The sequence below is a fragment of the Lutjanus erythropterus genome, unplaced genomic scaffold (genome assembly GCF_056507025.1).
Source record: "Lutjanus erythropterus isolate fLutEry1 unplaced genomic scaffold, fLutEry1.hap2 Scaffold_156, whole genome shotgun sequence".
NCBI lineage: Eukaryota > Metazoa > Chordata > Actinopteri > Lutjaniformes > Lutjanidae > Lutjanus > Lutjanus erythropterus.
In genome coordinates, this window is record NW_028146633.1 from 277,113 (window position 1) to 293,171 (window position 16,059).

Here is a 16,059-nt window from a genome sequence, read left to right on the forward strand (position 1 = left end):
CTTGTATCAGTGGCGTACCATGATGATTAGAACTAGGACTTCAGTTTAGCCAAAACTTTGCTAGACACACCAAAAAAAAAAGGATTTTAGTGGAATAAAAGGCAGGCAGCAGTTACCTTGATAGCTGTATTAAAATTTGTATTAAACAGTAGATGACTACCATTTACTCTGTTACTATTGTTTGGTTAAGTTATAATGAAGTTTGTGTTTGATATTAAGAGCTGTAATAATCAATAAGGGTCATTGATCTCCAGTTTTATTATTTCTGTCTACCAACACAGCTCTGTCTGCTGTGCTGTGCTGTTGGAAGAAGTTTTAATAAAGAAGATTCAAGTGTCTGAAAATTGTTTTCTAACAGACTCGGAGACGAGGGCAATTTCAGTCCCTGAAATGCAGATCCTCCACAACACCATGGAAGTCTGCCTTAAAAAAGTCAGCACTATCAAGTCAGCCACCTAGCGACAGCATTGGTCTCCACTGCTTAGTCATCAGCAAGAAGGCACTGACCTTCAAGAAGGCCTAAGGGGATGATTTTGGTCCCACTCACTGTAAATCAAAATGTCATTGGTCAATTCACTTGTCACTGTTCTAAACAAACACACAGGCTGCAGCCTTCTGTCACCTACATCATGTTACCTTCATCCATCACATCAGGAAAAACAAAATAATCTTGGTAGAAAAAAATGAAGTGAGCAAATTTAGCTTTCCATCCACATGTTGATGGACTAGTAAAATGTGTCAAATATATCCCTACCTGGGAAGCTGGGTGAAATAGGCTATTTCCAAGTAAGTAGAAAAATGAAAAAATATCTTCTCCAAACAAAACCAAATTTCCAGAGCTGTCTTATTTACACACAGGGTCATTTTGGTGAGCAAGGTAGTTGCAGCATTATTCAAGTAGTGTCCAAAATCCTCTATGAAGACAGTCTACTTTATGCAGCTTGTGTGCCCAGCATTTTTATCACTCTTTAAAAAACTGCTGCTTACACAACAATTTCTTGTTTGGTAAAAGTGTGCATTCATCCATATTAGTCAATTATCACAAAGAATCATCACCAACACGTTTTAACCTTCTTTTAATCATTTGTTCTGATTTTCTAGATGGAAAATTCAGATCTCACTCTCAACATCATCAACCCAGGTTCCAGCAACAGCAGGCAGCTGTTCAGTCTGTGGTAAATTCACTGTACAGTACCTACCCAGCACCAAACAGCAGAAAATCTGGTCCAGACCTGAACAGAAATAAAGTGAATATTGATCTTTGTCAGGTGGACACAAATCTGACTTCAAATGAATGCTTAAGTTTCTCTGTAAATGGGCAACTATTTGCTCATGTTCACCACTTACAGCTTCATTTACAACTTTATAAAGTGGTGATAGGCCAATGTTCTGTTAAAGCTGTAAAGCCTGTTTTCCTTTCCCCTAAAGTGGTCAAAAAATCAATAATTCAATAACATAACAACATCTAAAGAGATCACTTGTGACAGAGCTTCGTCAGAAGTTTCCCCCTGCTTGCAGTCATTGCACTCATTCAACATAAATATCTCTGTTAATATTCAATTAAAAGTTCTCACTTTTTTTTTTTTTTTTTAATTTAGGCTTTATATTTGATAGTTCCTGCAACTGCAAATTCACCTGTCTTTGATTTCAGAGCCAACAGTAGACATCATCCATCTAACTGGAGACAGCAATGGGCATGTGCAGTTTGGTCAAGACGCACACAGTCTACCAAAAGATCAAGCATATCCCCAATCACTTCAACTTCCTGTCAAGCAGAGTCCATTGTGAGATCAGACAGAGCTGGGCAGTGAATGATGGCACAGAGATCTGGTCACACCATTCTGCACCTTCAGCACTGGATGTTCCATGAACAGACACTTTACCCACGACATTCTAGTTTGACTTTTTTTGGGGGGGGGGGGGGCAGACAGGACACCTGTTGCCATTCACAGTAGTTATTTTTAAGGACTTGTCCCACAATGATACCATTCAGAAATAACACTGAAATTACTTTCTGATGGCCCTCTGCTTCAGATTGGTATTTGCAAAGTGTTATATCATGACAGAATTTAAGTACAAGCAATTGGTGACTCTAAGTTTTCTGTAGGTGTGAGTGTGCGTCTGTCTCTATGTTGTCTGTGTTGTACCCCACCTCTCGCCCAATGTCAGCTGGGATAGGCTCCAGCCCCCATGACCCTTCCAGAATAAACGGTTACAGAAAATGAATGAATAATCATATCATATGAATTGTCAGACATTTGAGAAAATACTCATCAGATCATATGTTTATATTTGTTGTATGTGGATGTAGCATGGATGAAGTCTCATTTTGTTGCCCAACCCTGTTTTGATGAATGATAAAAAAAAACAAACAAAAAAAAAAAACTGACATTGATATATTATGACATCGCACTGAAAATAATTAAAATGCAATTTTTGTCATGACAAAGAGACAGAAAAGGCAGGGGAAGACAAATTTCCTCTTGGGACAAGAAACCGAAGTAGGAACTATGAAGTCCTACTTTTGAATTAGAAAATCCTTAATATTAAACTTCTTTACTTCTTTTCTTCTTTCTTCATAGAGATACCGTTTTCTCTTTTTATTTAAGTAAATTTGCGTATTCTAAAATACTGAGCAGGGTCTTTAGACTGACAGTATTTGTTGTTTGATCTTCTAGCTGCCTTGTGTTATATTAATAAATTGTAGCGTTCCCATTTCCGGGGCCCTCTGAATGTAACATACCGGGTTGACGACAACAGGCAGTAATTAAATCAGGGGACCGACCAACCACGAACACGAGGTGGAAAACTCCACACAATAAAGTGAAGTAAGTTTAAAATTAGTTAAATGATAAATAAGTCTTTGTGCTGGTGATTGGTATATTGTTAGCTAGCTAACATTAATGTAGAGTCATGTCAGCTAGTAACAGTTTGCTATTTGAAGAGAAATTATTTTGACAGTTCAAGGGCAACTGTGGCATTTTAGGCTGGATGGTAGCTAACGTTAGCTAATTTAACCATAACACTAACCCTGCTTAGTAGTTCTCATTATAAATTGTGCTGAGGATCAACGCTACGTTCCTCTTTTCACACATTATTTCACCCTGTTTGTCAGTGAATCTCAAAGTCAAAGTCTCAAAGTTGAGGCGCAGGGAGGGTAAGTGTCCGTGATACCCAGTTAACACCCAGAAATTATGGACAAGGGCATGCCTGATGTTAGTGTATGTGGATCCGAAGTGAAGAAAGTGAGGGGACGGAGGTGTGTTGATATTAAGGTGTCACTACCAGTGGTAACCCATAGAGGGAGCTGGTGGTGGTGAATAACAAGTGGAGGTACCACGAAGAAGAATAAGGTTATAAAAAATAAAGTTTGGAGCTAGTTAGCTCGTGTAAAAGACACAAGTCTCATCATTCTTAAAAAGATGAACAAAACATGGTACCAGGAGTGAAATGCAGCTCATAACTGTCGACTCGGGATGGAGACTTTGAGGCCACCGGAGGGACTGAAACTGGTGGGAAATGTCGACGGCAACTGGCGGAGCTTCAAACAGCATTTCGAGCTGTACATGGCTGCCATTGGACTGGACTCGAAGCCCGACGCCAGGAAAATCGCGCTACTGCTCACGGTAGCGGGTCCTCAAGCCATCGAAGTCTTCAATACATTCGAGTTTGACGAGCGTGAGGACAGCGGTAAATACGACAAAGTTATTGAAAAGTTCCAGGCACATTGCTCGCCAAGAAAAAACACGGTATATGAGAGATACGTGTTCCGTTCGCGGATGCAGCAGCCTGATGAGACTTTTGATTGCTTTGTGACTGATTTGAAACTGAAGGCGCAATCATGTGAATTCGGGCAGCTGAAAGATTCTATGATCCGTGATCAAATTGTGTATGGGATCCATGATAAACGGACGAGGGAACGGCTGCTACGGGATCCTCAGCTAACACTCGAGGAGGCAGAGAGACAGTGCCATGCAAGTGAGTTAGCACAACAGCATGCAAAGACATTCAGTGAAACAGGTATCACTGCAGGACATGACAATGCAAAAGTAGCTGTGGTTAAAAACAAGATGAAAAGAAGCACGCCACAAAAGAAAAGCACAGATGATGCGAGCTACACCTGCAAACGCTGTGGTGGAAGGCACGAGCCCCGACAGTGTCCTGCATATGGCAAAAAGTGTTCAAAATGTAATGGAAAAAATCATTTTGCAAAACAGTGTCTCTCCAAACCAAAATCAGTACGGTTGGTGGAAGAAACTGACCTGAGTGAGACTTTCTTTGTCGGGATGGTGTCATGTGACAGTGCACAAAAGCAGCAGAAGGACACAGAGGAAAATGAAAAGTGCTCAGAAAAAGGAGACACTTGGCTGGTGTCACTTCAAGTAAATGGAGCTATAGTACTACTAAGGATTGATACAGGTGCACAGGCGAACCTAATTAGCATGACAGAAATCAGTGCTATGAAAGAAAAGCCCAAAATAATCAAGAAAAAAGTGCCGCTGAAGGACTACAATGGAAAAGACATTGAAAGCATAGGACAGTGCAGACTAAAAGTTAAAGTGAAAAATAAAACATACAATGTATTGTTTTCAGTTGTACCTGAGGGCCGTGAGTCACTGCTGGGCGGGGTTGCATCAAAGACATTGAACTTAGTGAGGAGAGTGTATCACATTAATTGCTCAGAAGCAATAAGTGCGCACTCAGGCACAGTTGACTCCATTGTGCACCACTATGATGATGTCTTTAAAGGAATGGGATGTCTGCCATACACATACAAAATCCAACTAAAGGAAGATGCAAACCCAGTTATTCACGCGCCGCGCAGAGTTCCAGCTCCACTTCGAGAGCGACTCAAAAAGGAGCTGGACAGGATGTCTCAGCTGCACGTCATCACAAAAGTGGAGGAACCTACAGAGTGGGTAAACTCGATGGTGTGTGTGGATAAAAAGAACAAAAACAAAGAACTGAGAATATGCATGGATCCTGGAGATTTAAACAAGAACATAAAACGTGAGCACTACCAGATACCAAAGCGTGAGGAGATTGCAAGTGAAATGGCAGGAGCCAAATACTTCTCAAAACTTGATGCAGCGCAGGGATTCTGGCAAATCAAGTTGGATGAACAAAGTTCAAAATACTGCACGTTCAACACACCTTATGGAAGATACAGGTTTCTCAGAATGCCATTTGGCATAATCTCAGCTTCTGAGATTTTTCATCGTGCAATGGACAACATGTTGGAGGGACTTGAAGGGGTCCGTTGTTATGTCGATGATGTGGTCGTCTGGGGGTCCACCCTTCAGGAACATAATGAAAGACTGATCAAAGTGCTCCAAAGAGTGCGTGAGAATGGACTGAAGCTAAACCGTGCCAAGTGCCAATTTGGTATGCAGGAAATGACATTTTTGGGTGACAAACTGTCCGCACAGGGCATTGAGCCTGATGAAAAGAAGATAAAAGCTATCCTAGGCATGCCACGGCCAACTGACAAGAAAGGTGTGCTTAGGGTAATGGGCATGATAAACTTCATTGGAAAGTTTATTCCAAACTTGTCAGTCAGAACGTCAGCATTGAGACAGCTCCTTCATGATTCAACAGAGTTTGAGTGGACAGAGAGGAACGAGAGAGAGTGGAAAGCTTTAAAGACCACACTGACAACTGTTCCTGTGCTGGCTTATTATGACTCAACCAAGAAACTGAAAATTTCCACAGATACTTCAAAGGACGGGCTTGGTGCTGTCTTGCTACAAGCAGAAGGAGAAAGCTGGAAGCCAGTTGCATACGCTTCCAGATCCATGACAAAGACTGAAAGCAAATATGCTCAAATTGAAAAAGAGTGTAATGGACTGACTTATGGACTGGAAATCTTTCATTGTTATGTGTATGGACTTCCCAGCTTCACAGTTGAAACAGATCATCGTCCTCTTGTGTCGATCATCAAGAAAAGCCTGAATGAGATGTCGCCGAGGATTCAGCGACTCATGATGAAAATGCAAAGGTATGACTTTGAGTTGATATACACACCTGGCAAGCATCTAGTGTTAGCCGATGCACTATCACGTGCTCCAGTGTTGAGTCCTGTGAGTTCCACTGAAAAAGAAGTAGAGAACCATGTGAACATGATAGTTGAGTCTCTGCCAGTGTCAGATGCAAAGTCAAAGCAAATAAGTGAGGAAACTGCTAAAGACAAGGAGCTACAAACTGTGATAGAACACCTCCAAACTGGCTGGCCCAGAGGGTCCTGTCCAAAATACTATCACATCAGATCTGAGCTAAGTGTGGCAAATGGACTGTTATTGAGAGACAAACGGATTGTCGTTCCACACAGCCTGAGAATGGAAATCCTACAGAAACTACATGAGGGACACTTGGGCATTGAGAAATGCAAAAGGAGATCCAGAGACTCTGTATACTGGCATGGAATAAACAAAGACATTGAAAATATGATAGAAAAATGTGAGACATGCAAAAGGCATCAGAGCAAGCAGGCCAAGGAACCCATGTTGATTCCTGACCTTCCCACTGAACCCTGGAAGAAAGTAGGAACAGATTTGTTTCATTGCAATGGAAAAGATTATGTGTTGGTAATTGATTACTACTCCAATTTCCCAGAAATTGCTCTGCTCACGAATGCAACTGCTAACAGTGTTATTACACATGTCAAGTCCATATTTGCCAGGCATGGAATACCAGAGACTGTAGTCAGTGACAATGGCCCGTGTTATAACTGCAATGAATGGCTGCAGTTTGCAAAACAATATGGTTTCCATCATGTCACATCCAGTCCCCAGCATGCGCAGGCAAATGGCAAAGCAGAAAAGGGAGTGCACATCATTAAGCAGCTCTTGAAAAAGGCCACAGACAGCAAGTCGGATCCATACTTAGCTCTGCTGAGCTACAGGTCTGCCCCCCTTGACTGTGGTCTCTCCCCAGCAGAACTTTTGATGAACTACTCTCCCCCGCTACACAGAGAACAAACAGAAAACGGAGATTCAGTTGAAAATGGAGAACTTGAAGTGGAAACAAAAACAGCGCTTTGACAAGTCAACAAAAGCACTGAGACCACTTGCAAAGGATGATGTGGTGAGGATCCAAGACCAGGATGCTTGGAACAAAAAAGCTACGGTTCTTCAAGAAATAGGACCACGGTCCTATGCAGTGAGAACTGAGGATGGACATGTGTTCAGAAGGAACCGGCGTAACCTTCTGAAAACCAAAGAGACTTTTCAAAAGACACTGTGTAGTGATGCAGATAGAGAAGATGCTGTGTCACAGGCTGACACAGTACCTGAGTTGAAATCTGATGGACACGTACAGGTGGACACAAGCAATGTTTCCACAGAGTTACCTGTACTGAGGCGATCTGAACGTCAGATCAAAAGACCAATTAAACTTGACCTTTAAATCAAAGTGCTCGATGCTAAAGTAAAGTAAAAAAAAAAAAAAAAAAAAAAAAAGCTGGAGATAAAGTTACCAAGAAGTTAATATAGAGTTGAAAATGTTGTAATTGTGGTTACAATAATTCTGATTCATCGTACTGGTATTACATGAATGTGTTAAGGCATCTGTTTTCCTATGCTCACAGTTCATTACTTCAAAGAAAGGAGGATGTGTTGATATTAAGGTGTCACTACCAGTGGTAACCCATAGAGGGAGCTGGTGGTGGTGAATAACAAGTGGAGGTACCACGAAGAAGAATAAGGTTATAAAAAATAAAGTTTGGAGCTACTTGTGTTTGGAGACACAAGTCTCATCATTCTTAAAAAGATGAACAAAACAGGAGGTACCGGTGTTACAATTCTCAATTTGAGTAAGGGAGTAATAATGTTGATTTAATGACTCACTGGATGAAAATGCCTTTTGCAAGAGACTCGGGCTGGTATCAAAACATCCTTGTTTCCTCCTCTTCCTCGTCATGCTACCACTGCTTGCCCTGGTGCCGCACCTGCTTTTAATTTCTTATTAGTTTATTGCATGATTGGCTTAAGAAAGTTAAAAGTTAAAGTACTTATCTCATCATATAAATATAGCGAAATGCTGCACAAATATTTTTATTCCTTTGTGAAGGCATAAAAAACAATAACATAACATTTTTCACTTTTATTTCATTTATTATTGTGCAGGAACAAATTGAAAATGAAGTAATAAAATCAGTTCAAATTAAACAGCCCTGACTTAACTCTGCTTTACAGTTAATTCCTGTTCTGTATCACATAACATTACTATAATAATAATACTATACTATACTTTTCTGTATCAATTCAAAGATTTCATGACGTGATCACAAAGTAACGATGGGTTTGTCCTTTGCCAGAACTCGTTACATTCGTGCAAATTCGTGTCAGTGGGACTAAAGCATCAAGTTATTTCTCTGTGGTTTTTGAATTTTTTTTTTTTGTTTTTGTTTAATCCCAGAGGAATTATACAAGTGCTCACCCTATATTATGTTTTTGCCACACAATGTTTTGTGTCACCATGTTTTTGACTATAACACTCACTGTGCATACTTATGTTCCAGGAGTTTGCTGCTGCGTGTAAAATGCAGAGTGGCAAGTGTGTTATCACCATTAAGGTAAGCTGCTTCCATGTGATATAGCTTAAGTATGAGTATAAAAATACTGGTTCTTTCTGTCTTTTTTTTTTTTTGAAGTCATTTTTAGGAGAAGTCACTTTGGCCTATGATGAATTCAAATTTATTGGGGCTTTCTGGCCAAATTGTAGGGCACAAAAGTGCACAAACAGTAGGTGATAATTAGACTATTATTAGAATGAGAAGATAAAACAGGCTTAGCTGATAATAAGACAGATGAGCTACTGTAAACCATTAATCAAACCAATAAATAAATGCAGTATATCAGACAACCTAAAAGCTCATTTAATATCTCGTTATTATAAAATATAATTTCTTTTAAATTGTGTTCTGTACTTTCAGCAGTGAGTGACAGGTCAGCACACACAAAGGACAACCATTTATTGCATACTGCAGTTAGAACCTGACTATAATTAGCTGGCAATTAACCTGATCAGCTACAAAGTAATTGATACACAAATTATTAAACCATTAACCAACCAGTATCTAACAGTCAATGTCAAACAACTGTATGCTTAGAATTGTATAGATTGCGATGTCCATGGCCAATTCCATTCTATTTAAAGTCTGACCTTTGCAAATTCTGCTTTTCTGTCTTTGTAAGACCGACAGTATATAGAAATGTTTTTGTAACTATGGAAAATTAAATTGTACATTCACACATACATTCATAAAATAACACTGGCTATGAAATAACTTTTACATTTTCTCCAAAAGTGCTCTGGGTCACTCTTAGCCTTAGTCTTATTAAGTTTATGTACCAGAGGAAGCACAATCTCTTGTGAAGTCATGGGTAGGCAGATGTAAACAAAACAGAGGCTGACTTGGTGCTAGGGCTGAACGATTTATCGTTTTATGATCGAAATTGCGATTTCAGACAACGCGATCACGTGATCGCCAAAGCCGCGGTTTTTTGCAGTGCTCCTGAGGGCTGTACTACGAAGCAAGCTCAACACAGAGCACAACTCACTTTCTTAATCCAGGCTTTCGTCTTCAAACTCTGTGCGCGCTCACATAAAAGGGGCGTTTGTTGCGTCATTTCACTCTTCTTCCGCATGAAATGAAGCGATCGCGAGCCACTTACTTGAAGCAAAATGATCAAGTTGTTATAATTACGAGCTGTGGAAAGTATACTAAATACATTACGGCAAAAAGCAACATTGTTGCTGCAAATAAAGCAGGAGAAGAAGAATGATGTCAGAAAATTACTGATGGACTAAATAAATGTGGTCTTAATGCTGCGGTTTATTCTAACATGAAAACTGCTTATTAAACAATAAAACTCCATACAGCAGATTTAAACATGATGAAGTCTGTCAGACACTGTCCTTTGATGACAGAGACATGGACATCACTTAAGTTTTTGGCTAAACGAACGTAAAATGAGTGTAACTGATTTAAGATTGTCCGTGATCAATGATGATGAATTTTCTTATCAGTGATCTGAGCTGCAATATCACCAAAACAAAACAGATAACAGTAAAAAGTATTCAAAGTGTCTGTAGTTGTTTCATCATTATTTTAGTGTGTGGATTATACACGATGTCAATTTAAAGTGTGTTAATATGATCTGGAGCAAACGGGGAAAATGACTCTGCATCACCAAAAGGAGGTTACCATCATGACAGCGCGCTGCAGACAGTTTGTGCCGCTGTTACATTTTTACATTATATGGGTTCGTTCGGTGATATAACGAACATACAGCTCAGCAACTTTTCATTTTTCATGTCTTCCTTCAGTTTAAAAGCTATATCGCCCATAAACAACCTTGTTAGGACAATTATAAGTTAAAGAACGGCGCGTTTTACAGACGATTAAATCTGAAACTCTTAACATAACCTGCTGCCGACCAGGTTATGAGTTTAGCATAAGTTACCACGGTGATCTAGCAGGTTAAAAGAGAGACACTTTCGTGACACTGAAAACCCTGGATTTAGACTCAACATAGCTCGCTAACACATTAATCTCGCTTCGTAGTTACACTCCTCTGACGTGCATCACAACCAACAATGCAGCGAACATCATATGGAACTTAATGAATGGACCAGACCTGTGTGTGTGTGTGTGTGTGTGTGTGTGTGTGTGTGTGTGTTTGTTTATTAATTTATTTATTTATACTGATTTAATGTGATGATGTGTGCGAATTGTCTTCAGTATAGTCAGTAGTTTTTCTCTTAATGTTATTTTTCTTTGAAGCCCTCACAAATACCTAGTTTGAATAATTAATAATGATTGTAAATGTTACTATACATTGTGAATATTGCACTGAAGCTTGATTTGAAGAAAAAAAAATCGTGAATCGAATTGAAATCGCAATATCTGCCAGAAAAATCGCAATTAGATCTTTTCCTAAAATCGTTCAGCCCTACTTGGTGCAACAGTTTGCTGTAGTACTGCTTAGCAGTGAGGAAAAAACAAAAGAAGAGACCTAAACAAGTCTGGATGATGTGTGGGGAGACATGAGGGGTATACTACGAAGCAAGCTCAACACAGCCAGGCTTTCTTTGCATGATCTGGATCGACAAAGCCTAAAACCGCAATCAGAGATAATGGGTATCACGATGGTGGTTATGAACTCACTTTGTTAATCCAGGCTTTCGTCTTCAGACTCAGTGCCCGCTCACATAAAAGGGACGTTTGTTGCATTATTTGACTCTTCTTCCACCTGAAATGAAGCGATCGCAAGCCACTTAAGTCAAAATGATCAAGTTGTTATAATTATGAGCTGTGGAAAATATACAAAATACATTACGGCAAAAAGCAACATTGTTGCTGCAAATAAAGCAGGAGAAGAAGTATGCTGTCAGAAAATTACCGATCGACTAAATGCGGTCTTAATGCTGCTGTTTATTCTAACATGAAAACTGCACATTAAACAATAAAACTCCATACAGCAGATTTAAACATGATGAAGTCTGTCTGACACTGTCCTATGATGACAGAGACGTGGAGATCACTTAAGTTTTTGACCAAACCAACGTAAAATGAGTGTAACTGATTTAAGATTGTCCGTGATAAATGATGATGAATTTTCTAATCAGTAATCTGAGCTGCAATATCACCAAGACAGAACAGATAACAGTAAAAAGTATTCAAAGTGTCTGTAGTTGTTTCATCATTATTTTAGTATGTGGATTATATGCCATGTCAATTTAAAGTGTTAATATGATCTGGAGCAAACGGGAAAAATGACTCTGCATCACCAAACGGAGGTTACCATCATGACAGCGCGATGTATACCATTTGTGCTGCTTCGTTCGGTGATATTACGAACATACAGCTCAACAACTTTTCATTTTTATTGTCTTTCCTCAGTTTAAAAGCTATATCGCCTTGTTAGGACAATTATAAGTGAAAGAGCAGTGCTTTTTACAGACGATTTAATCTGAAACTCTGAACATAACCTACTCCTGACCAGGTTATGAGTTTAGTATAAGTTACCATGGTGATCTAGCCAGGTTAAAAGAGAGCCACTTTTGTGACACTGAAAATCCTGGCTTTAAACTCAACATAGCTCGCTAACCCATTAATCTCGCTTCGTAGTACACCCCTCACGAATGTGGCTCTCTTTTAACCTGGCTAGATCACCATGGTAACTTATGCTAAGCTCATAACCTGGTCGGGAGCAGGTTATGTTCAGAGTTTATGATTAAATCGTCTGTAAAAAGTGCCTTTCTTTAACTAACTATTGTCCTAACAAGGTTGTTTATGAGCGATATAGCTTTTAAACTGAGGGAGGAGGTTAACAATGAAAAACTGCTTAGCTGTATGTTTGTAATATCACCGAACGAATTCATCTAATGTAAAAATGTAACAGCAGCACAAACGGTATACATCGCGCTGTCATGATGGTAACCTCCGTTTGGTGATGCAGAGTCATTCTTCCCGTTTGCTCCAGATCATATTAACACTTTAAATTGACATGGTATATAATCCACACAGTAAAATAATGATGAAGCAACTACAGATACTTTGAATACTTTTTACTGTTATCTGTTTTGTCTTGGTGATATTGCAGCTCAGATCACTGATTAGAAAATTCATCATCATTTATCACAGCCAATCTTAAATCAGTTGCACTCATTTTACGTTGGTTTGGTCAGAAACTTAAGTGATCTCCACGTCTCTGTCATCATAGGACAGTGTCAGACAGACTTCATCATGTTTAAATCTGCTGTATGGAGTTTTATTGTTTAATGTGCAGTTTTCATGTTAGAATAAACGGCAGCATTAAAACCACATTTAGTCCATCAGTAATTTTCTAACAGCAAACTTCTTCTCCTGCTTTATTTGCAGCAACAATGTTGCTTTTTGCCGTAATGTATTTGTATGTTTTCCACAGCTCATAATTATAACAACTTCATGATTTTGACTTAAGTGGCTCGTGATCGCTTCATTTCATGCGGAAGAAGAGTCAAATGACGCAACAAACGCCCCTTTTATGTGAGCGCGCACAGAGTCTGAAGACGAAAGCCTGGATTAACAAAGTGAGTTGATAACCACCATTGTGATACCCGTTATCTCTGATTGAGGTTTTAGGCTTTGTCGATCCAGATCATGCAAAGAAAGCCTGGCTGTGTTGAGCTTGCTTCGTAGTATACCCCCCTGGTCAGCACAGATTGTTTATTCTTAAGTCAGAACAGGAAATGAGTTTTTAACTGCCACTGTGTGAACAGTAATATGCTGCCAGCTACACAGCAAAATCTGTATACTCAGATTAACACTGTTGGAATTGATTTCAACACTTTTGAAATGTCTATATGGGTCCACACCACAGATAGTTAATTTTATTGTTTTGGAGAGTTGGTACCTTAACACTAATTTAGTGTAATAATTGACTCTTTTTGAGTTAAAATTCAACACTTTTTAACACTAACCATTGTTAGTTTTTCTAACTCTCGTATGCAGTGTAGATATAAATTCTCTCAAGGGTTACCACTAACACTGTAAGATGTTGGTTAATATAGCTTTTCTTAATTACTAAAAATGAACTTGAAAAGAACAATTTTCTGTTTTTATTAGGGAGGTCATTCACAGTCCAGGTTTGCAAGACATTCAGTACATGAAGACAGTACATAAATCACATTTACATAAGTACATAATAGTAAAGACATAACTCAAATAATGGCATTAAACTTAGTCAAAATAAGCTTGTCTATTTTTCTCCCTTACATTTTAGTGTCAGCAACTATAAACATTTGAACAAACAATGTCACACACATTCATTTATCTATGAAAGTCTGCTCCTCATAGTTCATTGAAAATGGCAATTTCCTTTAAAGTAGGTCAGGTCTCTGTGAATTAATGTATCCAATCCATTTTGACCACAATGTCCTAAATTTTTCTCTTTGCATTTTTATAGAAAAGGTTAGTCTCTCCATTGTGTAGATTTCCTGAATAATTTTTAACCAGTCCTCTAATGTTGGAGCATCTGGTTGTAACCACTTCCTCGTCACAGCTTTTTTGCCTCCAATAAGTAATATTCTCATTAAATATTTGTCTGTTTTAGTTTGAAGATTCAGTGTTACAGTGCCCATATACATTGTCAAAGCATCAAATGGAATAGTGATCTGAATTACTGTTTCCAAATGTAGTGGAAATTCTGAAGAATGGTTCACTCAGACACTGAAGAAGAGTTCGGGAGTCCCAGATGACTTACACAGGAGTATTTAATGAAGCTCGATCGAGGAGAATTCAGATTAGCAATACACTGAGAATATTGTGACTGCCAACCCAATTCTGAAGGTTACTTCTCGAGTGAAGGTATTTATCTGTCCCCTGACATTCGCTGGAATTTGACACGCCACCATGTATGGGCCTGATGTGTTTATCTATGTGTACACAAATTCTATTGGGCATAAGTGCAAAACAAGAAGCTATGCACCTCTTTGCTCTAAATCACTGTATCTGTCGGCCTTGCTCATGTATTGTGCCCTGCTAGAGAATGTGGAGACAGTCTGTCTGCCCGATAAGCCATAACCTTGGGACCTCAGGAGAAAGTATCTGGGGGATGCACTACTCTCCTACTTGTGCAGCTGTGGACTGTAGTTGTGCAGAGTGACCAACTACTAGTGTGCCTGTTCAGGTTAGATGACCTATGACTGGACCCTTCACGACTGCATTGTCACCCATATAAAGAGAGACTCAGGGAACAATCTAAGGGCTAGTGAGGCAAGTGAGGCAAATTCCACAACACCAAACATTTATGAATTTCCCTCCAATAGAATGTAATTTTGGGGCAATCCCAAAATAAATTATTATGGTTACCTACATCTGTTCCACATAGCCCCCAACAATTCATTCCAACACCTTGATATCTCTTCTGGGCAGGAGTAATGAAAATCTCATGATATTTTTCCATCCAAATTCCCTCCAACAGTGTGATGATGTAGTTATCCACTGTGATTTGCATATATCCCCCCACTCATCTTCAGATATGACCATTCCTCCCTCTCTTTCTCATTGATTTTTTACATGTTGGGTGGTTGTCTTTGAGGAGTCCTGAAAGCTTTTATATAGAGCTGCACAATATATCGTTTGAGCATCGTCATTGCAATGTATGTGTGCGCAATAGTCACATTGCGATGTAGGAGGCAAATGAACTAAACGTGTTCATTTAATTTCAAGGGTACCTGACACACACTGCTTGCAGCGATCCACCAATCACAATCGTTCTTAATCAGTTTGCCAAAGCAGACCACGCCCCCGTATATGGAGTGAGTCACAAGATCAGTGCAGGTTAATTGTCCACAAGATGGCAGCAGTGCAGCATAACATAAAGTGCTATTCAAGTCATCTGGTAAAAATTCCTGTATTTTTTCATATCGCAATATATATCGCAGGGTTAAAAAAAAAATTGCAAAGTCAGTTTTTTCCAATATCGTGCAGCCCTACTTTTATATAATCTGGATATTATTTTGCATCCATTTCCTGATTTGTAAATTGACACAAAAATATTCAATATATCATTGTCTACTTTCTCCGAGCCCTCAGCTATAATTCCATTCACTCTGTCTCACTTGTAGATATCTGAAAAAATCCTGATCCTCCAATCCATAATCTTTTTTAAGTGTCTCAAAGCTTTTCAGTGTTTTGTTATGGATACATCAGCAATATGATGTTAGCCCTTTACCCATCCATATTTTAAATCTGGTATCCGTCTCGTTTGGGATGAAGTCAGTATCATATGCGCACCATCTTAATTTCTCCACACCCTTCAGGTTATATTTTTTAACTACCCTCTGCCAGGTGTTAAGAGCCACTTGTATCCAAGGATTGTTTTTATCTGTAAAGGTGTCCATCAATCTACTGTCGACAATCATAGCTTGTGTTGATGATCCAATAGATTTCCCAACTTCTATTTCCTTCCACCTTGCTCTGAACTGTGAATTACAAAGACACACCAAGGGCCTTAATTGAGCTGCATAATAGTAGTCATTTATGTTTGGTAAGGCTAGACCTCCATTCTC